The 24,190-nt window shown below is 44.7% G+C and overlaps 1 protein-coding gene and 1 long non-coding RNA gene across 5 annotated transcripts in view; one reads left to right on the top strand and one right to left on the bottom strand.

Annotated features, from left to right (window-relative positions):
* Positions 1-24,190, top strand: part of Smg6 (SMG6 nonsense mediated mRNA decay factor) — a 219,480-nt gene that overhangs the window by 167,598 nt on the left and 27,692 nt on the right. The gene's annotated exons all lie outside the window — the stretch shown is intronic.
* LOC132655210 (uncharacterized) lies at positions 6,668-23,925 on the bottom strand. The gene is made up of 4 exons (XR_009592919.1): positions 23,773-23,925; positions 20,811-20,930; positions 20,457-20,554; positions 6,668-7,283 (listed from the first exon to the last, which is right to left on the bottom strand). It is a non-coding gene; the product is annotated as an uncharacterized LOC132655210 (long non-coding RNA).

The following is a 24,190-nucleotide window of genomic DNA, read 5'->3' as shown; positions in this document are numbered from 1 at the left end:
GGTTCTCTAAGGAACACAACTGATAGAATGGGGGAATTGTGTGTTTGTGTGTGTCTCTGCCTGCCTGTTTGTCTGGTCTTTTCTGTGACCACCAGAAGGTATGACCCAAATTTAGGGTGGGTTGTCTCACCTCAATCCGCTCAAGAAAATCTCTTAGACTTGCCCAGCTTCTTGGGTTTTAGTTGATTCCAGATGTAGTCAAGTGGACACCAAGATCACATCACAGCCCTCTTGTAGCCTTCTCCATCGTCCACACTAACTGTTCCCTGAGACCTTGTGCACTTGGGGCAGAGCTGCATATGAGCGGCTTGCTAGAGTCCACTGATTCTCCCACCCCTCCTGGCAGGAGGGGATGTCAGCAGGCCATAGTCAGGGTCCATCAGCCAGAAGTAAGTGAGTCTTTACAAGCAGGCACAGCTGAGCTCATGAAGATCAACAGTTTGGCTCAGAGGAACCTGAGGAACTGGGACCTACCTGCACATTAGTTTCCTTTGCCTGTCCAGAGCCCAGTGAGCTGTCGCCAGTGAACTTCATAAGCTATGAACCAAGTATGTTTCTACTCATTTCCCAGCCCTGACCCCATGTGTCAGAGAGCTGAGGAAGCAAACACAACGTTAAGTTCTGCACCAGAGGAGAACCAAGAGAACCAGGCACTTCCCTGCATCTCTCCTGGCTGTTCCCCACCTAGACATTGTAGCAAGATAGTTTTCAGATTCCCAGAATATCTGAAGCCTAAACAAAACTGTCAGTGTGGCATGTGTCTATATCAGTCTGAGCTGTGGGGTGAGGGGCAGTGGGTTCGTCCTTCAGGGTTAATACTCCAGGTTGAACTGAGCCGGGTGAAACCCCGGGCTGCATTTACAACTTTGCAGGACCCTGGCTTCCTCCTGGGGCTAGGGCTGCCCATCTGTTGGCACCGGTGCTTCCTGCTTGACTGCGCTGTGGCTTAGCGTCCCCTCTCCTTAGGACCCAGGGTGGGAACTACAGACTTGTTTCTTCTGTGGCACCTTTCTGTCACTGCCTACTTGATCCTTCTTGATCTCCAGTATTCTTGCCGTCTTTCCTCCAAATGTCTTTCTTTTATTAATCCTCACTCTTCTCATTTGTTAGAGTCACATGGAAGAAATATCTATTCCTTTTATTAAAAATTTGCCCCATTATATTCATCTGTATTTTTTCTTCTGTCTAGTGAAAAAATGAGCTCCAAAAAAGTCATTTATTTGACTATCCAGTTTTCTGTTCTGTTTAAATGGTGCTTACCACATTTCCTGAGGTTGTTTTCCTAATTGCTTCTCTCTGTATAACTACCTACTACAGATTGAAATGCAGTCAGTCCCGATTTTACTTTTTTTATTGAGCCTTAACTTGCATAGAGTGTAATATAGTAAATTTAAGCTCAGTTAATTGATTGGTTGGTTGATTGACTCAAAGTGTGTGTTGCCCAGGCTGCTCCTGCGGCCCTGCCCCAGGTTCCCAAGTACTTGGAATTACACATGAGCACACCACCTGGCATCCTCAGCCTTCATAGTTCTGTTCATGTTAACTGCTACATGATCAAGATCACAGTGTGTCTCACATCCCAGCACATTGCTCTATGCTACTTGTCATTGGTTCTCTAGCATTATTCTACTTGACTCACTGCCGCTTAGTAAACTGTTTTTGGACTGCGTATTGCTTAAAATACACGTCATTTGTGTTTTTTTAATCCAACAGTCTATGAGAGTTTCATCCATTTTATGGCATGTTGGAGTAATACATTCTTTATTACCCATAATAATTAAAATTTTGTAATATTTTAATAGTATTCTATTATTTATTATGTTGAACATTTGTTTTAACAGTTTGGGGGCTATTATGAATAATGCTACCATGAGCATTTTTCTTTATGTCTTTGTTGACTATATACTCTTATTTTCTTTGGTGTATACCCAGAAGTGAGATTATTAGGTCATAAAGTATAGTAGGATAGGCCCAATAGCTCAGGCCTGTAACCCTTGTATTGCTGCTTGAGAGGCTAAGATGGAAGGATTGGAAGGTCAAGGCCAGCTTGGGCCCTGTCTCAAAACTCAAAACATAGAATGTAAAAGGAAGGGCATTTTTTAAAAGAAAGAAGCCAGGCTATGGTGGCCCTCACCTTTAATCCCAGCACTCAGGAGGCAGAGGCAGGTGGATCTCTGTGAATTTGAAGCCAGCCTGATCTACAAAGTGAGTTCCAGGACAGGACAGCCAAGGCCATTCTACAGAGAGACCCTGTTTTGAAAAACCGAAAGGGGGGTGGATATTGGGGGCTGGAGAGATGACTCAGTGGTTTGGAGTATGTGCTACTCTTTGCAAAAGACCCGAGTTCATTTCCCAGCACCAATGGCAAGTAGTTCACAATCACCTGTAACACTAATACCTGGCGTTCATGGGCACTTGTGCTCACATATGCACACATAAAACTAAAGACACATACAACTAAATATGATCAAAAACATTGTATTCATTTATCACATTTTCAAATCACTAATAAAAATATTATATTATTTTAATGTAAAACGAAGTCGGGATTATAACTCCGCAGTAGTAGAGGACATATGTGAGAGCCTGAGTTCAGCTCCAGCACCACAAATGAGAAGAAAGAAAGAGGTTGAACTATAGCAGGTACTGCTGGAGAGACTGCAGAGAGGCTGCACAGTGGTTCCCACTGGCTCAGGGTTTGACAGCTTTAACTGTAAATTTCTGCAACCTTTTTTTTTTTCCCTAATGGGCTTACTGAAAAATTTCTTTTTAATGTGTGTGTGTGTGTGTGTGTGTGTGTGTGTGTGTGTGTGTGTGTTTCTGTGTCTGTGTCTGTGTCTGTGTGTACTTTGAGTATATTCCACATGTCTGGGTGATGTCTGAGGCCAGAAGAGGGAGTCAGATATCCTGAGGAGCTGGAGGTAAAGGCAGTTGAGCCATCTGATGTGGGTGCTGGGAACCAAACTCAGGCTCTCTAGAGGAGCAGCAGATGCTTTTAACCACTGAGCCATGCTTTTAACCACCCAGCCCTGCATCTCAGGATTTTAACTTACACTTTCCTGATGAATGGTGATAACTGAATTCCCTCCTCCTGCTGCAAGTCTGATCAGTAACTTCTCTGTGGCACAACTAGTTTTGACTTCCATTCATGTTTTTCCTTGAGTTGTCTTTTCTTAGTCGTTTGTATGTTTGCCTTTTAAAAGTATCTTTTTTGTTGTTGTTTTGATTTTGGTTTTTGGTTTGTTTGTTTGTTTGTTTGTTTTTGATACAAGGTCTCTCTGTATAGCCCTGACAGTGCTGGAACTCACAGAGGTCCGTCTGTCTCTGCTTCCCAAGTGCTGGGATTTCAGGCATGTGATGATGCCGCCCCCAGCTCAGTTGTGTTGTTCCTAGTCTGGTGTTTGTTGTTTCATTGGAAGCCTGTTTTGTCTTTCCTTATCTACACCCCCCCACACACACACACATTAATTATAAGCCACGGATTGAGAATTTCTTCTGATAGCTAATAAGCCCATCTGACAGCATCACAACAACCTTGGCTCTTGGCCTACCTGTACCAGATTAAGGGTCTCATTAGGGGTTTGCTGCTGCTGAGGCCTCGTGTACATTCTTCTCAAGCCTTCGATGGGTTGAACTTACTTGCTCTTTTCTTCATTTTCATCCCCATCTGTAGTTTCTCTCATAGCAAATTCCTGCCTCTGCTCTATGCCTACCTTTTCACCAAACATTTCAGTAGAAAACTGGAAGGGAGGTGAGGTGGAGGCATTTATCCATTCTAATTGCAGGTAAGTGCTGGTTCCTGTGGACATAGCTTAGTGGTAGAATCCTTTTCTACCCCTGGGACATGGAAGGAAGTGTTTCTTTATTTTTTGTTCTTAGATGATCATTTGTTGAAATATTTTCCCTTGTATTTTTAACAAGCTGGGCATTCCATTGCACCGCTTTTGATGCCGTTTATTATGTCATGGGGGTGGTAGCCATCAACATTGCTGCCCTTAGACTCGGCAGTCTCCAGACTGTCCTTAATAATTCCAGAAAGTTCTCTGGATAAGAATTAGTGTTGCATCCGTTCAGCAGTGTTGTCAGCTCATCAAAAGTGATGTTTCTTACAAGGCTATAATCTCAGCACCCAGGAGGCTGAGGCAGGAGTATCATGAATTCATTTTAATTTGGTCTACATAGCTAGAGCCTTTCTCATAAAAACAGGCTGACAACTCTGATATTTTAAATTTTTCCTCTCTTTCCCCCTTTCCTAGTGATACTTTATGGGCAAAGGCAGAAGTAGGACCTCACTCAGCCTGGGCCTGTCTGTTCTGAATGGTCAGTGTCACTATCACCTGCAGACCTGGCCATTCCAGCCTTGGCAGTGTCATCACCACCTCTTTTTGGAGAAAGACTCTGCAGGTTCCATTTTGGGAGCAGACCAGATAAGGGGCTGAGCTCACCATCAGTTACCTCACACACAAATTTCAATCTCATTGTTTAAAGCTTGGGAAGCATGCTGAAAGCACTGGATGTCAGGTGAACCTTGATAACCAAAGCTTATACCAAGTCAGAAGCAGAAAAATTAATTCCTAGGTTTACAATTTAAATATTGTGATGGTTGTTGTTCATTTTATTAAGATGGGTGTTTCGCTTAGAATGTATTTGTATGGCTTTAAAACACCCTTGCCAACAAGTTCCTGACCCGACAACCCTCCTGACTCTCCCCTCCGGGAGTACTTGCCCTGTATAAGTCTGCAGCATGCCAGCTTCTTATATCATGAGTGCTAGGAATTTGAACTCCGGTTTTCATTCTTGCACAGTAAGTGCTATTTCCTGAGCCATCTCCATAGCTGCCCTAGGTGGATTTATATGCATAGAATTGTTACTTTCATAACAAGCACTTCTGTTACTCTCCTTTAAAACTCAGGAGAGGAGTTGTCCTTTAATCCCAGCACTCAGAGGCAGAGGCAGGCGGATCTATCCTGCTGCACAGAGAAACCTTGCCTGGAAAAACAAAGAAAGAAGCAAAAACTTAGGAAGCAACAGTCCATTGATTTATGAAGATGTCTCCCTCAAGTCTTTCTCTGTTGGGTATCCCGTTTTGCTACTGGTTCACCCTACACTGAGGACAATAGCTCAAAAGTTCAGTAAAACAAAGACAGATGCCGAGAGTGAAGAAGAGATGATTTCTTGTAACACTTGGGTTTCAGGTGCCCAACCTGAGTGCCTTTATTTGACAGGAATTCCACATGGCCCTTTTGCCAGCTGTATAAGAGAAATTGACCCTGGAATTAGGAATAACCCAAGAAACAATTTGAGAATTTTATGGTCTTGTAGTACCAAAGCCCTTTCCTAAGCCAACTTGTCAAAGGTTGAGCTGGAGCAGGGACTGCTATTTCCTATGTTCTTTCAGTTTTCGCGCAAGTCATAATTTTCAGCAATTAGTATTAAAATAAAGCCCATTTTAGAAGTTTGGAGCTCATTATGTCTTACATTTCCTGCTTATTGTTTCCTGTTTATTGCTTTTTAATGTAAGTTAGGATTTGCTTATTTAACAAGGCATTATGCTCATATAATGTAATCCCAGAACTCCGGAGACTAAAGCAGGAAGTTTCAACTTCAAGGCCAGCCTGGGCTACAAAATGAGATTTTGTTTTGTTTTGTTTTGTTTTAACTAAAGAAAGTCTTAAGTTTTATTTTCAACTCTAGTATTGTAAATTTTTTTGTTTTTGTATTGTGATTCAAATACATGGAATTGGAACAGGTTCTTTATTGACATGTTTTGAAAAGATATGTAGTAATAAAAACTTTAACTAACAGGGCTCTGAATGTTACTTGTAAAGACCTCTCCTTTCTCCAAGAATCAGCCTGATTGAGGTTCTACCTACCAGTGGAGAGAGGTAAAGTGCAGCTAAAGACGTTGGCACTTCTGTAAGAAATTTAAATAACAGGCAGACATACAGAGATTTGTAAATATATACTTGGTGCCAGCAAGACCACAAGAAGATGCTGTATTTGTGGTTCAGGGAAGTTTAAATAGTTGTGGTCAAACTTAAAATTCAACATAAAACTCTCATCTCTGATGGAAGCGATCCAGAAAATGCGTGGAGAGTATGTAAGATACACAAACTGTTCTTACCGGGCTGGGCTTTAAAGGCAGTTTTCCTTCTTTCATGTGTGTGCCTACCATGTGGACTTACTGATACTCCACTAACCTGCTTTGGAAGGACACCCAGTAGTCCTTGCTGCTCTGTGTTCACTTCTGCAATCCTGGTCAAAAGTGTCTCATCTCAGAACCTCTCCATGCCACCACTGTTTCACTATGTTGTCCTCATCTTTCTTATAGTCAGTCCTACCACTGTCTGTGCATTTGAGTCTTAGTCTCTCAAAACTTTTAAGCTCTAGGAAAGCAAGAACATTGTTTTGTTCACTGCTGTGTTCCTGGTGCTTGAAATAGGGACTATCACATCACACCATGTGTGTAACAAACATTTAATAAGTACACTCAATGATGAAGTGCCTTAGAATGTCTGGAGAATGTAGTCTAGAGAAGGTCAAGTTATACCTGGCCCCACTCTCGTTCCAAACTCTCTGACTATGAGATTGGCTTGAAACATCTCAAATATCTTACTTTTCTTTTTTTTTTTTTTTTTTTTTTTTTTTTTTTGGTAACAGGGTTTCTCTGTGGGTAGGCCTGGCTGTCCTGGACTCGCTCTGTAGTACAGGCTGGTCTCAAACTCAGAGATCTGCCTTCCTCTGTCTCACTAGTACTGGGATTAAAGGTGTATGCCACCACATCCCTACTTCCCATGTTGTAAAAACCATGTTCTTTGAGGAGACAGGCACTAACGGTGGCCCATCAGCCTTCAGGTGCACAGACACCTGACTTACACAAAGTAAAAATTTCATCTGCACAGGGAAAAAAAAAAAGTTGCACTGTTCGTGAGATAGTTGAAGACATCCAGATGTTGGTTGCGTTGGTATGGGAGTTTCTAGGCATTGGGCAGGCTAGAGCACATACACACTTGTTACATGCTTTTCTGACGTGTAAATGCAATCCCTTCCGCCCAGCCTTTGGTCCTTTCTGGCTGAGAAGTCTTGCAGCTGAACACTCCCAGCCTGTTGAACTTGAGCACATCTTTCTCCTCTCTGCTTTCTTCGCTGCTGTTACTGGGCTCCTCTGTTGCAATAAACATGGTAGATATTTCTGGATGTGCTCCAGAGCCTCATTGGTGATGATCTGGAGCATTTAGTGGAAAGTGTACTTCACACATGATGTTGATAATCTCTGCGATGTGCTGTTAAATGTGGGTATGTACGTATAAATATATGGCATTTATATAAATGCATTCATGGAGGTGAAAAAGAAAGCTCATAGTTCATCACAGATGGCAACATATATACATAAATACTTCTAAAGTAGACACCAGAAATTGGCCACAAGGCTATGGAACAAAACGTCTAGAAACCTGAGGTGACTAAGATTCTGTTTTTGAGATTCTGCTTTTTATGTTGTACATTTCTGTGATATAGGGTGTTTTGCAGCTATACATTACTGTGCAGCTTCAGTAGGCCCACTGACTGGGGCTGGGGTGCCACCAAATTGTGAAGAAGCGTTTACTCTGGCTGTCTACACTGCTGTGTTAGTGAGAAACCATGGCTTCAGCCTCCATGGCAGTGCTGGTTCTGTCTTGTTGATTTTAAAAACTGAGGCTGTGTTAGATATCCCTATCAGACTGGTAGTTTTAACTCTTTCTGTCCTATCAGTATGTAGCATCAAACCTGTACTTCAAAATGGTTTAGAAATGACCTTCTAGTGTTTGCTTCTAAAATTGAGCAAGCACCATTTGCAGAGGGTTGCCATATCAGAGCCTGCTCTCAGCCTGCCGACTAGCACAGATTGAATAAAAACACAGAAATGGGCCTTAGGTTGATCTCAGTGTCAGCCTGCTGAGTGTCCTCACCAAGCATCACCAAATGGGCTTCCCATCACCAATGGGCAGTGGCTTGCTGTTTGTCCCGCAACAGAGTTCCTCTGTGTAGAAGACACCAGAAACTAGTAAAAACCCTTCACTGGTGCTTACTTGAAAAAGACAATGCTGAGGGAGCCCAGTGCCCAGAAGCTTGAATTCTATCCAAGGCCAAAGCTGCTCCTCAGCTCTGGAGCTGCATATTCCTGCTTTTGCTCTAAAATCATGAGGTATCCTCAGAAGTTGGGTGTTCTGAGTTTCTCACCAAGAACCCAATTAAACAACTGATACAAGTTTGTTTGTTCAAGGTCATCCTTGGCTACATTTCAAATTCCAGGCCAGCCTGGCTACATGAGACCCTACCTCAAAGAAAAGATGAAGGTGACAGTGGTTAGTCATTATTAAGGATTAAATGAGAAAATAGGTGGAGATATATAGATTTTTTAAACACAAGCCTTTCTCAGTATGTGTTTTCAATGTGAGGGAGGATCTCTGTCAGGATTGTAACAGACCTTTGGTGTTCCCTTAGTAGCACTCTCCCCTCAAAGGGCTGTTACAATCCTGTCACACAGCAGGGCCCACGTATCCTCCCAGGTCACCATGAAATTTTTGTTTATTTATTTGTTTTCGAGACAGGGTTTCTCTGTGTAGTCCTGGCTGTCCTGGCCTCGATCAGGCTGACCTCGAATTCACAGAGATCCACCTGCCTCTACCTCGCCAGTGCTGTGATTACAGGCATGTGGCAATGCACCCAATGGTTACCATGAAATTTTAGCTGTTGCTTTCTGTAATTCATGCAAATAACCTTTCCAGGTTCCATTTTCATTATCTCCCCTTTTACCTGTTGCCGTTGCCTTGAGTCTTTGGTTGTCAAAAACCTGTTGGATTCACTTTGTAGACTAACAGTCAGGCCTAGCACAAAAGTGAGCTAGGCTTAGGTGATTTTCAGAAGGCAGAGCAGGTGTGCTCACAGGCACAGCACACGGGGATTTTCCTAGAAATGGAAACTTGCCGAGCCAGGGCCTGCAGCCCTTGCAAGAACACAGCTTCACTTTGGAAATGAAAGCATGTTATGGGCGTTACAGCCTTTCTCTTGCTGGCCTCCTTTCCACGCCATTCCTTCTGCAGTCCCACCCCACTCAGCCCTGGCACACAGTCCCACGGACATGCCACCTGCCTTCTCTCTCTGGCCCCATCCTTTGGCTGCTTGGCTTATTTTTTTCCACATCCTCACCCTCTTCCAGCTCCAAGTTAAATAACCCTCACAGATGGCTTGTTCCGTCAGAGCTGTTCAAGAACACAGCACAATGAAGTGGGGTCCAGAGTTTGAGGCTGCTCTTTCTGTGCTGCCTCAGGGTGAGTTTGTCATCATTTCCCTAGAGGTCCACAGACAGAGCAGAAGGGCTCGCAGGGGTGAACAGGGAAAGGGAGCCTCCTCAGCACCGTAAGCCTCTAGCAGCTAGCAACTACTTCTCACTTAGAATGACAAGTCAACCTGGCTCGGCTACACTGCACACTTCGTTTTCCATAGAAGATAATGAAAGCTCTTAATAGCTGGCAATGACCCCACTTTTTATGGCATAGAAACCCAACAGGAAATGGCAGTCCTGTTTGTTTGGACCGTGGCTTGAGTCCTGCCTGAACTTCTTCGTGAACTCCTAAGAGGTCTAGATCCCTGCCTTGTCTGACCTAAAGGGCAGTATTCCCCAGTGTCAGCACGTTCTAGGAGCGGGGGCTGGATCCCTGTTGGAAATCCTGTGGAGAGACAAGACCCAGAATTTCACTCTTTCCTTCCTGTCAGCAAGGCCATGGAGGCGTTCTGTCTTCCCTGTCATCATCTGAGTGCTGCCTCTGACATGGAGCCATCTGTACAAGTTTACCCTTTCTATGTCCCCACTCTCCTTCCTTCTGTTACAGTCACATGGGTCCAGTTAATTTTGTCCTCATTGAGTTAGTTTTTCCTGTGGGACTTGAGACCTCCAGAGTGTCTCTATCTTATTTTTCTTCCCAGTCTTTGGACCTACAGCCTTTGTAAGTAGATTCCTCTGAAGTCTCCAAAGAAGAGCGCAGTGTGTGCTATTTACTGCTGTAGTCATGCTTTCTTGGTTAACAGAGTTCCCCTGAAGGGCCTGCTCTCTCCCTCCAGCCCTCTCCTTCTCTCTTCCCTCCCTTACTCCAGTAAAGGGCATGCTGGCAACTGATCTTTTTGAACTCTAGCATGATACAGCAGGGGACAAAGTGTGTGCCGTGCGTGATCTGGGGTGTAGTGAGAGGACCTGTGTAGGCCTTAGCTAAGCGTACAGGACTAGTTTCTCAGATCCTTACAGCTCACTGCCTGGTGCGCGAAGTCTTTCCGTACTGTGTCTAGGAAAACAAAAGGAACCTGAAAAACAAAACTTCTTTCAGGCCAGGAACCCTGAGAAGTTTTTAATCTTTATTTACTTTCTATTCTTGCATGTTCAGTTTGGATTCATCAAAACCTGTTCAAAAACTGTCCTGGGTGCTTTGGGGCATTCACTGAACTAGGGAATGTGCCATTAAGCAATGGCTTGAAGCAGTTCTTTCTTTCCATGAGCGCCATATTGCCCTTGGCTGGAGTACACTCTCCTGAGAGACCACATAGTGGCAGGACTGAACACAGACTTGAGAGTAAGACAAGTCTGAGTCCAAACCAGCTTCATCGCTGATTATCAGATGCTCATTTTCTCTGCCATTCAGCTTCCTCTTTTGGTCTCACGGGATCACTGTGACAAACAGATAAAATACTGCGCTGCTTAGCTGCCGCACTCGCCTTTTCACCACGGCCCCAGCTTCCCATCAAATGGGGTAGTACAGAATCCCAGAAACTGGCCAGTGAAAAGTGCAGGGCCGTGAAGTAAAGTGCTGGCTGGCTGTACTTAGCCCCTACCTTCAACCTCCACAGTGGAAAAGCTTCGCACTGGGTTTCCTAGGGTTTCAGAGCTTCATGATGGTCCTTGAGGGCAAACCTGCTTCCTCTCATGCCAGAGGTGTCCTGCTGGCATACACAGAGGTGTGAACTGTTTGTCAGAGATTGCCTTACCTCTTTGCATCTTTGCTTTTCCTAAAGGGTCCCACCTAACATCAGATCTGATGAGAAGGTAGCCTAAAAGGCTGCCCAATCTCCTGTAGGGCTCTTTGGCTTACAATTTCCATGTGGCTTACTATGTCCATATTGGAGACAGCCATGGGAAAGAAACCGCTCACCCAAGTGTATAGTGTATGAGCCAGGAGCTCCCTTCTGCCTGCTGGAGCAAGCTCAGTGAGGCCACTGACAAGAGGCTCCAGAACACTAAACAGGTGATTAAAACATCAGGATAAGTCTTTCCAAGCCTCACAGAAAGCCAACTGTCAGCAATAGGAATTTTCCATTCTGGAGCTGATTTCTTCCTGTGCTCTGGCCAGAGAAGACCTTTATGCTAATGCTGCCCTCAAACCCTTCACATTCTCTTTGAGTGGCGTATCATATAAGAAGAATCGGAACCATCTTTCTCTACCAGAATCATTGCTATCAGTTCAAATTGTGAGCCTTTAATTCTTCCAGCGGGCCAACCCCAGCTCTTGGCACTGCACCCTAATAGCTGAGTTCACCAGCATCAACTCAGTAGCAAACTGTCTTTCCTTTTCTCTTTTGTGAGGTTCAGAATCATAGGGACTTTGAAGAATGAAAAGCAATTTGGCAATCCTGTTCCTGTGTATTTAACTGCCCTCCCCTTCCCTCTCATGTTCAGTACAGCATTATTCACAGTTACCAAGTTATGGAATCAACTTAAGTGTCCATCAGTGGATGGATAAGGAAAATGTACACAAGAGGGAAGAGAGTCCCACAAGCAAGTGCGTGGGGGCACATGCCACACAAAAGGAAAGGGGGGGGTGAATACACAGCAGAATATCCTTCCGCCTTTAAACGGAAAAAAGTGCTTTCACTTACTGTAACGTGGTGGACCTGCGTGGGCAAGCACTCTACATGACATAAGTCAGGCGCAGAGAGACAGATTCCATATAGTCTCACGTATATGTGGAATATAAAACAGTAGACATGGGCTAGGGATGTGGCTTAGTGGCAGAGCACTTGCCTAGCAGGTACAAGGCAATAGATTCAACGCTTGGCACCCTTAAAACAACAACAAAAGATAGAACTCAGAGGAGTAAAGCACACAATAGTGGTTATGGTCATCAGAGGCTGGGGGCTGGGAGGTGTGAGGAGTTGATGGCCAAAGGATACATACATACACATATCCATACTACATGGGAAGGAAGGAAGGAAGGAAGGAAGGAAGGAAGGAAGGAAGGAAGGAAGGAAGGAAGGAAGGAGAGGAAGGAACCGGCAATAATAGCTATGGGGTGGTTGTACACACCTATAATCTCAGCATTTAGAGCCTGGGGCCCCATTTGGGGCCTGCATAACTAGACCTCATTTCAACAAATGAAAGGACCACAGAGAGCAACAGTCAGCAGCAATAGGCTGTCCCTTCCATTCCTGTGAATTTCCATACTGAACCAGATCTTGTCCCTTGTGGAAATTGTGAGGGCTCTGCCTCGCACAGACACTGTAAACCCTTGAAGCTGTGAGAGCAGAGCTTCAGGAGCGGGCTCACACTCATTGCGAGCTGAAGCACCCTTAGGAAGAACTTCTCTTCTGTGCCTTCATGTCTTCCTCCGCATCACTGACAGAATGAGGAACCTACTTGGTGAAGTTGTCATGGAGATTGAGGGAATCTGCTTGTTAATCATTCGGCCCAGTTCGCATTCACAGAGTGCTAGCCACAGCTGCTAAGGGTGAGTGGAGCACACAGCATTTTGTTACTGTGTCCTGGGAGGCCCAGCAGCACTCTCCCAGCACGACAGCTGCATGAGGTGTCAGGGGCCTTGAACTACAAAATCAGTCTGTCTGCCCAAAATCAGATCTTAGCTTTTTAGCTGGATTTTAGTCTCTTGTATATCTGTTATCTGGACGTAGTAGTGGCTATTTCATGGATCATAAAAATGCCATGAAAAATACAAAGTATGGGGACCTGGAGCGATAGCAGCAGCTGCTCTTCCAGAGGACCCAGGTTCAGTTCCCAGCACCCATGTGGCAGCTCTGTAATTCCAGTCCGATACCCTCACACAGACTAAACAACAAAATGAAATTTTAAAAAATATATTAGAAATCAGGGACTGGAGAGATGGCTCAGAGGTTAAGAGCACTGGTTGCTCTTCCAGAGGTCCTGAGTTTAATTCCCAGCACCCACATGGTAGCTCACAACCATCTGTAGTGAGATCTGGTGCCCTTTTCTGGCCTACTGGCACACATGAAGGCAGAAACCTGTAGAAATAATAAATAAAAATCACTTTTAGGCTGGTTGTGGTGATACACACCTTTAATCCCAGCACTTAGGGAGGCAGAGGCAGGTGGATCTCTGAGTTTGAGGCCAGCCAGGTCTACAAAGTGAGTCCAGGACAACCAAGGCTACACAGAGAAACCCTGTCTCAAAAAAACAAACAAACAAAAAAAATCACTTTTAAAAAGAAAATAAAAATGCAAAGTATGAGCCCATTATCCCACCTACTTAGGAGGCCAACACCGGAAACTGTAGGCCAGCCTGGGCAGCGTAATGAGACTAGCTCTTTAAAAAAAAAAAAAAAAAGAAAAATACTGTACAGCATTCAGTACAGGTGCCCAGCCTTATCACAAAACCCTTGTCACAAAAACCTGATGACTAGTTCAATTCCCACATCCCACCTGAAAGGAGAGAACTGACTTCTGAAAATTGTCCTCTGATCTCTACATGTACAGTGTAACACATGCATACACACACACACACACACACACACACACCCTGACCACAAAAAGAATAGATTGAAAAGTAAAGGTGTGAGCTAGGCATGTAGTCCTGTGGCAGAGTATTTGCCCAGCACAATTGAAGTCTAGGTTCTATTTCTATACCACAAAAAAAAAAAAAGAAAGAAAGAAACTAATATAAGATTATATACACCTTAGCTAAAATAGAATTTTGTTTTGAAAAATAGAATAAAATTGTGACTATTTTCACATAATCTTCCACCCTCTATTTCCTTGTTTAATCATTTTGTTGTTGGTTTGGTTCTGAGGCAAGGTCTCTCTATGTAGTCCAGGTTTGCCTCAGATCCACAGTGATCCTCCTGCCTCAGCTTTCCAAGATCTGGGATTACAGGAGTGAGCCAGCATGCTTTGCTAACCTTCTAGCCTTTAAAACAGTAATTCTCAGCTGGGCATGGTGGCGCAGGCCTGTCATCCCAGCACTCAGGAAGGCTGTGAGTTCAAGGCTAGCCTGGTTCACAAAGAGTCCAGGACAGCCAAGGCTACAAGGATACACAGAGAAACCTTGTCTCAGGGAAAAATAAAAATAAAAACAGTAATTCTCAACCAGTCTTGCCAATTCTGTGCATTTTGTGTTTCAGAAATGAAGGTAGAGAGGGTAGGGAGGTGCATAGTGCCTGCCTCTGCCTCCTAAGCACTGAGCCCAGCACCTGGCTACCTTGTTTATTCCTTATCCCAAACTGCTGACAGGCGTTTGTTAACAGTGTCTTCTTTCCAATTACAAGTCAGACTAGAATCAGTAATACTGACCCCATTTAAAATGGCTTACTACCTCAGCCTTGATCTCTATCCATATTTTTAAATGTGTCGTGGAGTCTCACCAAATAACAATGGGCTTTGGTTGGTTGGTTGGATTTGTTTTCAAAGCATGACATTGAATATTTGGAGTGTAGCATAGGAGCAGGGCGTATGCTCAGCATGTGTGTGGCCATGAATTTAATCTCAATCCCAGTACCAAAAGGGAAAAGGAAAAACAAGCATGTCATAAGTGCTCTGGAGAGCATTAAGTCTCAGTCTCACCTTTGGTCTCAATGCATTGTGCATCGTGTCTTGCCCTGGAGCAGCAGCGTCCAGTTAGACAAGGTAAGACACGCCCAGAGAGCTCTGCTTCTTGAGGACTCTTAGACCTTAGAACCTCTGTAGGCTGTCTGGTAGAGAGGGCCTGTCACTCAGCAAGTCTGCACCGTCCCCACAGGCAGCATCCTAGCAAAGGAGCTGCTGAGTCAGCCCGGGGCTCTGTATTTCACAACTTTAGGGTGTGTGTGCTCAGTGTGGCGCCTTATCCTTTATGCCTTCTAGAATTATCCTCAGGCTGCCACCTGCCTGCCACGAGCAGTTATCCATATTGCCAAAGCACCCACGGGCTGTGTTAGATTCTACAGGTGGGTTTTACTTTACACACACACACACACACACACACATCCTCAAGAATCTTAGGAGAAAATAATCACGGCGGTCATGATGGGAGAAAAAACCCTGAGAGTATCTGCAGACTGGCCAGGTTTATGGCCGTATGAACCTGAGAGAGCACCTTCTCAGATGGTGCTCAGCTGCAGTGGAGTGTACGGCGCAAGTAGGCCAGGTGTGCTGTGCGTGCCTGTTGCCCCAGCTGTTCAAGGTGAGGCAGGAAGATTGCAAGTTTAGGGCCTTGAGCTAGAGAGCAGGTTCAGGTCACCTTGGTCATTTCAACACGACACTGTCCTAAAATCAGAAAATAATTTTAAAGGGGCCAGATGTGGTGGCATGAATTTCTCATCGCAGCACTCAGAAGTTAGATCTCTGTGAATTCTTAGTATGTTCTTAGTTCTTGCTTTTAAAATGTTTTAAAACAGCCAGGTGGTAGTGGCTGTGGCTGCAGCAGCGCCCGCCGTTAATCCCATTTCTTGGGAGGCTGAGGCAGGCAGATCTCTGAGTTCGAGGCCAGCCTGGTCTACAAAGTGAGTACCAGTACAGCCAGGTCTACACAGAGAAAACCAACGACAAAAAAGTTTAAAAACAGAATTTTAAAGAACAAAAGTAACACCATTTGGTCTGCTGAGAGAACTAAAGCTAGCTGCAGTGGTACACACCCTTGTTATCCTAGAACTGGGCTAGCTGAGGCGGAAGAATAGAGAATTTGAGGCCTGGGTTTCACAGCAAGACCTTGTCTCAAAATACTTGTCATCAGCCAGGTCCCTGTAATGCCAGTACTCAGGGAGGCAGAGGCAGGGGGGATCTCTGTGAGTTCAAGGACAGCATCTTTAATCCCAGCACTCAGAGACACAAAGGGAGGTGGATCTTTAGGTGAGTTTGAGGTCAACCTGGTCCACAGAGTGAGTTCCAGGATAGCCAGGACTATAAAGAGAAGCCCTGTCTCGAAAAACAAAACAAAACAAACAAAAAAAAATTTTGTCACCAAGTAAAGGCAGCCACCACCAAGGCTGACAACTTGAGTTTGATCTCTAGGAGCCACATGATTGAAGGAGAGAACTGACTTCTGCAAGTTCACCTCTGACCTCCTCTCATGTGCATACACATACACACATACACACACAAAATAGAACTCAGTTATCAGGCTCAGAACAAGGACTATACTGTGCTCTCTGTGGTCATATGTGATGTTTACCCAGTTTACTCTTTTCTTTTTTTCTTCTTTTTTTAGATTTATTTTGTGTGTATGAATTTACTTGGGTGTATTTATGTACACCACTTGTGTGCCTGGGGAAATTGATCAGAATTAGATCCCCTAGAACTGTAGTTACAGATAGTTGTAAAGTACCATGTGAGTGCTAGGCATTGAACCCACGTAAGAACAGCAAGTGCTCTTAATCATGGAGCCATCTCTCCAGTCCACACTTTAGTCTTTTTTTTTTTAAAGCATTCACCTCATTCTTTATTGTTACCACTATCAACTTTATAAACCATCACCTGAAACTTTTAAGAAGTGAGTTCACTTGATACCTTAAAAAATACCAGTGAATATTCAAATACTCTGCAACACATCAATCTTCTACTGTCAGGCCAATGTATGTTACAATTATTTAATAAATAGGCATAATTAACTAACACCATTAATCATGAAATACTGATTTAAGCCATGTGAATAAAAATATACATTTGTATTCTTTTGGCTTATATTCTGCCTTCCAGAGTGTATTACATAACAGAGCAAGGCATGTATTTCTCTGTTGATCTGCTGCTATGAATACGATCACACACAAACCTGGAGCAGAAGAATCTCAGCTTGCCTTAGCAGTGGCTCCCAACATGTGGGTCACAACCTCCATAGGGTCATATATCAGGTATTTACATTGCACTTCATAACAGTAGCAAAATTGTAGTTATAAAGGAGCAATGAAATAATTTTGTGGTTGGGGTCACCGCAGCCTGAGGAACTGTGTTAAAGGGGCACAGCGTTAGGAAGGTGAGAACCAGTGGCTTAAGAACTTTGTCAGGTGAGAATGGAATGAAAGTCTCATGTGTCTCAGGCTGCCTTTAAGCTCATTATGTAGCTGAGGGTGGCCCTAAACTGATCCTCCTTCCTGCACCTCTGGGATTTATAGGCAAGCACCACCATGCTCCACACTACATTTATATTTGTGGCTAAAACAGGCAAAAAATAGAGATCACTTTTCATCAGATAGTGTCTTACAAAAAAGAACAATTTACTTTGTCAAAGAATTAGCATTAGTATAGGGCTCTAAGTTAAATTTAGTGAAAGACTTTGTGACATTAGTGAAGTCAGCAGGATGCTGAGGAGATGGCTGAAATGAAAAGTGGATAGGAAGTGGGGTTGTTTACTAGAGAAGGCATAATATAACAGCTCTCAAATAATGGTAGGCCAGTCTGGCATAAGTTATCATTTATATGGGCCCCCAGAGAAAACAATTAGACATATTAGGAGGCAGATTCGGGTTTACAAGAGATAGACATTTACAGAAATGGGATGATCTCCTTCTAGAAAATGAGCCCTTCTTCCTTTGGTAGGGAGACAAGCTCTAACTGCCTGCCTCTGCCTCTCAGGTGCTGGTATTTCAAGTATATACTATCATGCTGTTTATGGAAGTGAGCCCTCTTGTAGATTCGAGGTAGTAACAGACCTCATAGAGATCTTCCTGCCTTTGCCTTCCAAGTGCTGGGACTAAAGCCATGCACCACGTTCGGCAGAGAATTGTTAAAAGCCTGTTTATTTAGTTAATAAAACTTACTTAGAGCTGCGCATGTGTGCACGCCTTTAATCTCAGCACTCAGGAGGTAGAGGCAGGAAGATCTCTCTGAATTTGAAGCCGGCCTGATCTACAACTTAACAGGACAGCCAGAGCTACACAGAGAAACTTTGTCTCAAAAAACAAACAAACAAAAAAGTACTGTAAATAGTACCAGAAAAGTGAAGCAACCAGTAGTAGCCTGTAGGCACTGAAAGGACAGCACATAACTATTAGGTTTCTGTGCGACTCCTTGCTAGACCGAAAGTCCTGTGAAATCAAGGATTGTTGTTGACCTTGCTCTATCTTAGGTGCTCAGGATGTCTAGCATATCTCTTATCATGAGATATAAGTCTTTAGGAAAGATTTATGGGTAGTAGCAGGACAGGGTAAATAAAGGCCAGTTGGCTTCTTGTGAAGAAAGACTTTAAAATCAAGCAGTTATTTCAGAGACTGAGCCAGGAGGATCATGACTACAAGATCAAATTATGTCACATAGTAAAAGTATCTCAGAGGGAGGGGTGGAGAAAGGAAGGAAGTTAGTTTTATCAGACTTGAAGGAATGAAGTGACTGTATGTCATTCTAGCCTGGAGAATCATCTGTAAGATTTGCCAAGTCACAGAAGGAGCAAATGGCGGGGGAGAGGCATTGCCTGGAGCCTGGAGTGGAGGGTTAAGAACTAATAGAAGTAAGCAGTGGTGACCTATGTGGAAGTCACAGTTGCCCAGAATAGGGAAGCACTGAGAGGTTAGAATTCATTCTGTAGCAAGGCTGGGCCTAAGGGAGGTCTCTGTCCTGGCTTTTTCATGACCCGTCAGCCTGAAAGGCAAAAAAGCAGCAATGTATTAGGTCTCTGTATCTGTAAGGCATATATCCTTCTTTGAGGAAAGAGGAATAAGAATTCTGCCTACCAGAATGCAGGAATAATTGAGTCTCTTGTTCTGCCTAGTATGAATGTGACCCTTACCCACTGGAACAGGGACCTTGCAGTGATACTTGTACATACAGTAGGCACTTAATAAATACTTGATGACTGAATGTTGCCTGTGTTGTCAAATGCTGCAAATGACTCAAAGAGGATACTCTCTCCCGACACAGAAGAAATAAAATTAGGAACAGGTTTGGTGAAGGAGCCTGAACACAAACCTAAAGGGTGGGCTCCTGCACCTGGCCATCTGGAAGGCAAATAAGACTGTGTCTCAGAGCGACTAGATCAGTGACTGTCAACCTTCCTGATGCTGCAACTCTAATACAGCTTACAGCTCCTCATATTATGGTGACCCCAGACATAAAATTAGTTTGTTGCTACTGTTAGGAATCATAATGTAAACATCTGATATGCAGATGGTCTTAGGCAACCCCCATGAAAGGGTCCTTCAGCTCCCAAAGGGATCACAACCCATAGGTTGAGAACCACTCAGCTAGATGGTGAGATGCTGTGATTCTTGCCAGAACTCACCGTTCGTGTAGAAACAGAGTAAGACAGATGAAACTTTCCTCCCCAGGGGCTGAGCTTGCAGCCTCCCCTGCTGGTTCAGTAAGTGAGGTCCCAGCGCCTGTGTTCCAGGTTTCAGGCCAGCTAAAGCCAGCCAGACCTGAAAGGCTTGTGTTGGCAGTGCCAGTTTCCGCTGCAACCCCTGCCAATGTGGGTGGTTGCTCTGGAGCACTCTGCAGGGGAAGCAGGATTGGACGACAGCCCAAGCTACTGCTGCCTATAGCCTGCCGTCTGCGGTGCCCTAGCTGATGAGAATGCACCTTGCTGGGACAGCAGAGCTCAGAGCTCTGAGAGGAGAGAACAGTTTCTTTCCCTGGGGAAACAGTTCATGAAGAGCAAGGCTCCAAAGCTGAAGAGATTAGGAAATTCAGGTGGGTTGAAAATTCCACGGTGTTTTCTCATCATTACTTTTCTGTCAGGATACCTGGGGCAAGGATCTTGCTGAGCCTTATTTAAGGCAAATCTACTACCCATGACACCACTGTGAGGCGCCAGGATTTTGGCTGAAGGTGGAATTTTATTTCTGATAGTTCATGTCACTAGTGGCATGCTTCATGACGTTCTTAGTGCCCTCCAGAGTCGTGTCCAGTAGAGGTGTGCCTGTGTTTAGGTCCAGGTCTTTGGCAAATTGGAAGAGAGAAAGGATTGCTAAAAAGAAGACAGGCCTTCTCCATCAGCTGACCTACTCAGTAGCCTGAGTCTAGCACCTCAGTTGTGTGCTCTCTCTCTTCTCTCTCTCTCTCTCTCTCTCTCTCTCTCTCTCTCTCTCTCTCTATTTATATTTTTTTATTTTTTGGATGGGGTTTCTCTGTGTAGCCTTGGCTGGCCTGGACTCACTTTGTAGATCATACTGGCCTCAAACTCACATCGGTCTGCCTGCCTCTGCCTCCCTGTGGGCTGGGATTAAAGACGTGCACCACCACACCCGGCTCTAGTGCCTCAGTTCTGAGTGAATACTTACAGCATTGTCAGTAGTCGAGGAGCATTCTGCTCTGTCCTCCAGCCCTGTTTCTGCCTTTCCTGAGTCTGGCTTCTAAACGTCTCAGTGATGTTAGGCACCTTTTAACAGAATGAAGCAGAGAGGAAGACAACAGTAACAACCACTTTATTAAGCTCTTCTGGGCCAGACACCTTGCTAAATATTTGCTATGCATTATAGCTTCTACACCCCAGAAACAGCTTGAGCAAACAGAGGCTCGAGAAGTGAACTTGTCTTTAGAGACACAGCTAGGAAGTAGCAGTGAAGACCTCTTTCCCAGTGGTCAGGCTCCCACACCTTTTGGAATTGTCAGTAGCTCCATTTGCCATTTCTCACCTGTCAGCCTTCAGGAGGCTTATTGCTGCTGTGCATGTGTGTGCGTGCACACGTGGTGAGGAAGGGTGTGGAGGACAGGCGTCTGTGCCGGCTGATTCCTGACGGCTTACGCTGCCTTCTCTGAAGAAACAGGGACAGGACCCAGGTCATGGAATGCTGTGGCTGCTGTAGGTTGACCAGTGCTGTTAGCACGTTGTCTTGTGACCCATTGACCCCTTCCTTAGTCCACACTGCTCAGTCAGAGGATCTGGGGAGAGCTAGGTCTAGATATTAGAATCAGCAGGGGTAACCAAAAGTGGCCTGTGCTTGACATATTGCATAGAAATGAGGCTTTGTTGGGGCAGGGATCAGGAAAAGGGAGGCTGTTTCGGTTGATCCCTTGGATACTGTATGCCCCGAGTCATCAGAGATGTAGCTGATCCAGGAGTCATAGTTTTTCTCCATCTCATCTTGGTCACTCAGCCCGAGTGCAGCTTTTTCTCTCAGCCCTCTGACCCCTGACCTTTTCTCCGTTTTATACTTGCTTGTTCTGACTCAGACCATGAGTGTGTGTCTTCTAGTCCTAAACTACTGCCTCTGTCTTCAGAGTGATTGTGCATCCTGTGGCCAGTTTCCCTCCTGCCTCTAAGAGTCTGCTCCCTGCCAGGAAGCCCCTCCCCCTAGGAATGTGAATAAACCATTTCCTCTGTCCTCCCAGCTCCAGAGGATTCCCTGTGTGGGATTCTTTACTTCTTGTGTCTGAATTTTCATTGGCAGACCCCTGCTCAAGCTGACCCACCCTTGGCGGCTGCAGAAGTGTGCCCCACCCTCCCCGCCCTTAGTCTCCAGTGAGGGTGAGTCCTGCATACCTACAAGTTCCTGGTTTGCGAAAAGACAAGACGTTAGTGGGAATTCAGTTTCTTGTAGCCAGTCCTGTAAGCTTGGCTCATTAAAGATGATAATTAACCCATTGCTAATTGACCTCAGAAGCCAGCCAAGCAGCCTATATTTTACCAGGCTTGGTGGTAGATTTAGAGGCTATTTTAAGGTTTCCTAATAATCTCAGCAAGACTTCACTTTTCCTGTCTGCATCTTATTTGCTCTAAGGACATTTTGTAAAATTAACAAGCTATAAAGCTTGATTGAAGGTTTCAACAAATGTGAGAATAATTGGCTCCATTTAGAGAAACAAGAAAAACAACCTGTAAACTTGAGTTTGCAGGGGGAAAACCCGTATATTTTTTTTTCCTCTTTAACCAGAGGAGCAGTAGCAAGCTGGACTTTTAGGACCAGAAAAAAAGAACTGGCTGGTGATGCAAGTTCTGATTCCCCTAAACCAAAAGTTTAGTGAAAGAATTGTTGCAAAATCACTGGCTGTTGCTGTGCACTGAGTAGCAAACCTCAGGAGTTTGCTCCAGAGACCTGTCAGCATTCCAACCCTTCCTCCTATTTCCTGGCTGGTCCAGGTTTTCTCCCTTCCCCAAGGCTGCTGTGAGGTGTGCATCTTGGAACTCAGCTTATATGAGTATATGATGCCTGATGCTTGGTTGCCTTTCTTTCTTTTGCTGTCCCCACATTCCATAAAGTAGCATTGTCTTCTTTTCTGTTTCCATGTGGGCCTCTGCTCAGTGTTCACCGTTCTTGCTTGTCCACCTCCTCACCTAAGATACCCCAGACCATAGACCAACCTTCTCCTATGTCAGTCTATGTGCGTTTGTCAGGACCCGCCTCTTAGCCCCTGCCCCCACCTCATTACCTGCTCACATTATCTCTCTCTGAGGAACTGAGCTGGGACAGAACAGACACATATCACCTCTTCATCAAGCTTTCAGTTTTCCTTTCTGCTTGGTTCTGTGTGTGGACCTGATAGATAGCTGGAGCCCTGAAGCTTAGGGTTTCGGTTCCTGCCGCTGATGGGGAGCCACTTCATCCGCCTTCAGGGAGATAGAATGGGGCTTTCTTAGGGTGCTTTTCTTTCAGCTCTTCCCTGACTGAAACTCAGGTGGTTTTCTTCTGTTCAAAGCAGGAATGATTCGTGTGAGACTTTTTTTTTTTTTTTATTAACTCTGAAGTTCCTGGTGGTTGGCTACAAAGTCTTTTTCCAGGGCAAAGACTGCCACCAAGAATGTACACTAAGAAGGTTTTCAGGCATTCTTAGTCTAGCAGCCCTTTACCCACTTTTAGTCCAGCCCTATTGTCCCAACCCAAAGGAGCTCGGGCCTTCCCAACTTTTTCCTTAGAAAAATTTAGAGTTTGTGCAAAAGACAGTGGGCATACCATTTACATTCTCTACTTTTCAGATTGATACAGAACAGAAAAATATGCTTGTGAAGGAGTTACTGTGGGGATTATATCATAGAGTCCATACGTACTCCATCCTTTCAAGCAGAGAACCTATAACCCCTTTAACCTTTAGCCAATCTCCTGACAGAAACTTCATTGCCGAGCAGAGATCACCTTGGAGTTTGCTTTTTAAAGCAGGTGTTTCAAAGGCTTTCATCATCTCGATCTGTCCCTTACCACATTAAACTTTTGTTTTGTCCCTCTCTGACTCAGCTGCCTGAACCCCTTTATACTGGAGAATGTTCCCAAAAGCCTCCTGTAGAACTCCAGGGTCAAGAAAGCTCTATTTTTTTTTTTTTCTCCACCAGGCTTATTCCTCCTACCCTGTAGCAGAATGCTCTTACAACCAGCCCAGCAGGCTGGAGACAGGTTTTCCTGTATCTTTGGCCAAGCCCTAGACATTCTGCCTATCATCTTCCCAGTTCACTAAAGAGCGTGAATACATTTCTCACTGCCACACTGTACTTTAGAAAACCAAGAATGCTGTGTCCGACCTTAGTTGTTCTTCCTGCTAGTTGGATTGCAATGAAGAGAAAACACTCTTACAAAATCTGAGTGAATTATCTCTATATAAACAGGTAGAATCCTTTTTGGACCTCTTCGCTCTAACTTACTTACCCCAGCAGAGCAAAACTCTTACCAGTCACAGGAAGTGTCATTGCTCTTAAGGACAAGGTTGAATGACCATAGCAGACAAAATTCCCAGGGAAACCAGGTTCGTCCTAAAAGGTGTGGAAATGAAAAGTGGAGCAGAGTGGAGAGTTCCTTTTTGCTTGTCTGTCTTCATGATCGTTCCCACTGATCCTCTAAGGATGTGCTGCAGGCAGGCTCAGGATGTCTGCACCCCAGGCTCCTGCTGGGCCCTGGAAATCCCCATCTCCAGGAGTCCCACGTCCACACATGTGGCCTTTCTCCCTCTTGGCCAGGAATCATACTGCTTCCTGAGCCATGTACCCACCCAGGGCCTGCTGTAATGACAAGGGTGTTTCTTCCCAGTTGGCCAAGCATGCACCCATGAGACAGTCTCCTCCTGAGCAGGTTTCTGCTACAGAGTGAAC

The sequence above is a fragment of the Meriones unguiculatus genome, chromosome 7 (genome assembly GCF_030254825.1).
Source record: "Meriones unguiculatus strain TT.TT164.6M chromosome 7, Bangor_MerUng_6.1, whole genome shotgun sequence".
NCBI classification, from domain to species: domain Eukaryota; kingdom Metazoa; phylum Chordata; class Mammalia; order Rodentia; family Muridae; genus Meriones; species Meriones unguiculatus.
This window is presented reverse-complemented; position numbering and strand designations above follow the sequence as displayed.